The sequence below is a fragment of the Lathyrus oleraceus genome, chromosome 5, assembly GCF_024323335.1.
Source record: "Lathyrus oleraceus cultivar Zhongwan6 chromosome 5, CAAS_Psat_ZW6_1.0, whole genome shotgun sequence".
NCBI classification, from domain to species: Eukaryota; Viridiplantae; Streptophyta; class Magnoliopsida; order Fabales; family Fabaceae; genus Lathyrus; species Lathyrus oleraceus.
Window position 1 is genome coordinate 481,446,080 of NC_066583.1, and position 4,591 is coordinate 481,450,670.

Sequence of the window (4,591 nt, forward strand, 5' to 3'; positions counted from 1 at the left end):
TTTGGTTGAGTTCTCGGTGTTGAGGAATCATGAGCTTCCATAAAAAGCCTTTACAAACTCCCAGTCTGCCCAGTGTCAGCATTCTCATAATCATGATCATTCATATATCATGCATAAAAGGAAATTCAAATCATGCATAGCCGAAATGTACTTCGTGCTCATTTTGCAGTGACTCAGGTCTTGTTGTCGATCCTATGATCCTATGACCTTTGATTCCAGTTTGTATTTGGTGCCCTTAAACCCACATCCGGTTTTCGCAGTCATTTTCAAATCCAATTTTTGTTCAATACCATTCAGGTCGTATATGGACCTGTTGTTGAGCTTTATTCCGGTGTCAGGTCATACATGAACCTGTTCTGAAGATTCTTTCTCTGTTTGTTCAATACTATTCAGGTTATATATGAACCTCTTGTTGAGCTTTATTCCGGTGTCAGGTCATACATGAACCTGTTCTGAAGATTCTTTCTCTGTTTGTTCAATACTATTCAGGTCATATATGAACCTGTTGTTGAGCTTTATTCCGGTGTCAGGTCATACATGAACCTGTTCTGAAGATTCTTTCTCTGTTTGTTCAATACTATTCAGGTCATATATGAACCTGTTGTTGAGCTTTTTATTCCGGGGTCAGGTCATACTTGAACCTGCTCTGAAGATTTTTTCCAATTTTTGTTCAATACTATTCAGGTCATATATGAACCTGTTGTTGAGCTTTTATTCCGGGGTCAGGTCATACTTGAACATGCTCTGAGGAGTTTTTCCAATTTTGTTCAATACCATTCAGGTCATATATGAACCTGTTGTTGAGCTTTTATTCCGGGGTCAGGTCATACTTGAACCTGCTCTGAGGAGTTTTTCCAATTTTTGTTCAATACTATTCAGGTCATATATGAACCTGTTGTTGAGCTTTTATTCCGGGGTGAGGTCATACTTGAACCTGCTCTGAAGAGTTTTTTCCTTTTGTTCAATACTATTCAGGTCATATATGAACCTGTTGTTGAGCTTTATTCCGGTGTCAGGTCATATATGAACCTGTCCTGAAGATTTTTCCCTTTATTTGTTCAATACTATTCAGGTCATATATGAGCCTGTTGTTGGACCTTATTCCAGTGTCAGGTCATATATGAACCTGTTCTGAAGAGTCTTTCTCTATGATTGTTCCAGTATTATCAGGTCATATATGAACATGTTGATACACTCTTTGAATTTTTCTGAGTTTGTTAGGTCATACCTGAACCTGTTGTCAGAACTTCTTGATATTCCCCAGCGTTGTCAGGTCATATGTGAACTTGTTGTAGCATCTTTTCCTTTATTCGGGTTAGTAGGTCATATGTGAACTTACTACCGAAATCCCTTATATTCTAAGCGTCGTTTATCAAATTTCACTCTGAGTACTCTCCAGTGTGTGTCTGATTCTCTAGCAGATTTGTCTTTCCCAGCGAGTTTGTTTTTACCGTTTTGTCTGTCTCCCTGTGGACCATCAGCATTCCCCACAGTTTGGTCTGTCTAGTAGCATCTCCTGTCGAGGGTCCACCATATCCCTAGCAAAAAAAAAAAAAAAAAAAAGGAATCCTGCATCCATGCATATCATATCATATCACATCATGTCATAGGGATTCAGGATCAAAATTCGGGTCTTCTTAGTATTTAACCATCTCCCACTATGATCATATGAAGAGTGTCCTGCTTCATATTCTCTAGTAGAAGATACTTAAATAGGGGCAACTGTCACACCCCAATTTTGACCCTGAATCGCCGATTTAACACATTCGTCATAGTCGTTGCATCTTTGCATATCATAACATGCATTCCATATCGCATAATGCCTAGAATGTCAGTCGAAATGAATTTTCAGATTTACAGACAAACCGGTTGAGCCAATTATCAAATGTGTGTCAAAATAGCGGACGAAAAAGTTTCAAAATCAAGCTTGCAGACATCAGTTTTATTAATCTACGTTTCACGTAGTTTAACCTGGTATGCTCGATTTATTTTTCAGCTAATTTTTCGGCCACTTTTTTGATCAGCTCGAGCCTATTTAACCGGTCAAAATTTATTTCAAAATTAAAAGAAACGTTGTATTTTTCCAATAAGTTTATTTCACACTGATCATTTTGGTGCATTCATTTTAATTTTTCTAGCACTTTTGCGCCCGATTTTTATTCATTTTGAGTCTTTTTATTTTTATCTTTTTGTTAACATGTCCACAAAAATAAATAGAATTTAGTGTGTAATCCTTCTGATTTTTTATTTTTTTATTATTTAAAGTAATTTGATTTTATTTGAATTAATTGGTTTAAAGTTATTTTTTCACTCTAAAATCACTCCAAGGGCATTGTGGTCTTTATTTAAATAATAGAAACCCTATATGTCACTATATATACCACTTGGCCATAACAAGAAGGAGGGGGGAGAACAAAAAAACGGCGTCCGATGATTCTTGGTCTGAGTGTGAAAAAAATGTTAACATGAATACTTGGGATCTTTTCTCCCCCACGATTAAACAACCCAAGAAAACACTTCCACAAATATGTTGTGTCTACTACTGTTCAACCATTTAATCTTCACCTCATTTTCATTTTTTATTCTAATTCTCGTGATGAAATTCCTCTTTACCAATTTACTTTCTCTCTTTCATTAGAAAATTCAAAAACAAAAAAGAAAAATGTAAAAGAAGAAAGTGGTTCTTCTGTGTGGTAGTTTCACTTGATTTCTCCACCATATTTCTTCATGACCACCCCTTTTTCATGTAAACCATAAACACTACCTTTTTATTATTTTATTTTTAATTTATTTCTTTCCTCATACTTCATACACACACATACTAATCTTCTCTTTTTAGTTTTTATAATATATTTACTTTTAATTTTTCTTAGTTATATATATTTATATCTTATATGTATATATGTATGTGTTCAGTTTTTAGTTTATATAGATTCTTCTTTCTTTTATATATATATTCTCATTAGTTTTATAGTTTATATTACCTATACATTTTTTTTTGTATATAATCATAGCACATATATTTGTTAGTTATTCTTTTTAAATTTACATGTATAAATTTTTCAGTTATATATATATATATATATATATATATATATATTCTCGTTAGTTTTGTTTAGTTTATATACATATAATTTTTTCCTTTTTAAATATATATATATATATATATATATATATAATATATATATATATATATATATATATATATATATATATATATATATATATATATATATATATATATATATATATATATAATGTGTTGATTTTGTTCTCACACTTTATTTTGTTATTAGCTTTATGTCGATTTTGTAGTAATACAAATTTATTGTGGATAATGCGTGCGTGTTGTGCTTAATTTTTTACTTTTCGATTAATTTGAATTGATGTAAATAATTATGACACTATTGTAATAATAATAATGTGCTTGATTGTTGCTCGATTTATTATTGCGTTACGATTTCGGAGTTAAAATCCAATTTAACTTTTGAAAATCATTTAGACGCATAAATTTTGTTGCTCGGTTTCTTATAGAGTGATTAATACATTAGTTCATTCTAAGTTAGCTTGAAGTTAAATTCGGTCGCTTTCGATTTCAGTTTGTTTCCGGTCCCGTGGCTTACTCTTGGGCCTTCTTACAATGAGCTCTTAAGCAACATTAACTTAACCTTCAATAATTTCAAACCTTTGTACTTTAATTATTTTAATTTATTATTCAAGACATTTTCATAAATAAAATTGGAAGAAAAGATTACTGGGATGGAATGTCCAGTCGTAATCCTGAATATTAGGCCCAAGCTGTAAGAGCTTACAGGCCCTATGTATTCGTCTTCTTTTCAAAACATCCGTAAATATCTCAAATCACCTTCTTAATAAAATATGAAGAAAAAGATTATCCTGGAGGGAATATCCAGTTATAATCCCGAATATTAGGCTCAAGCTGTAAGAGCTTGCAAGCCGTTAATATTCGTCTTCTCTTTAACACTCTAATATTCAAATCATTTTCTAAATAAAACGTGAAGAAAAAGGTTACCTGGATGGAATATCCAGTTGTAATCCCGAATATTAGGCTCAAGCTGTAAGAGCTTGCAAGCCATAAATATTCGTCTTCCCTCCAAAACATTCATAAATATTCGAATCATTTTCTTAGCAATATTGGAAAGAAACAGACTGCCTGGGTGGAATGTCCAGACGTAGTCCCGAGTATTAGACCCAAGCTGTAAGAGCTTGTAGGTCACAAGTACTCGTCTTTCAAACTTCAAAATACCTAATTCATACCTTAATACTTTTTCAATAAAGATGGAAATGGAACATGGTGTATATTGTGCACTCCTGAGGCTAGGATTCGAGATGTATATCTCGCTCATCCAAGTTCTCGCCATCACTCAGAATACATCCAACCAATCAAACTCTTTTCTCGCCGCCGTGCGATTAATCAAAAAACCTTTTTTTCATAAATGGAAGATATATTGTCTTAAGTGATACAAAATAATGTTTCGGCCACGATTGTTGAGTAGAGATAAATGACGCTTTTCCGAATGTAGATTTATAAATCCGTTCGATGTGTGGTATGCGTCCACTCCTCATCTGT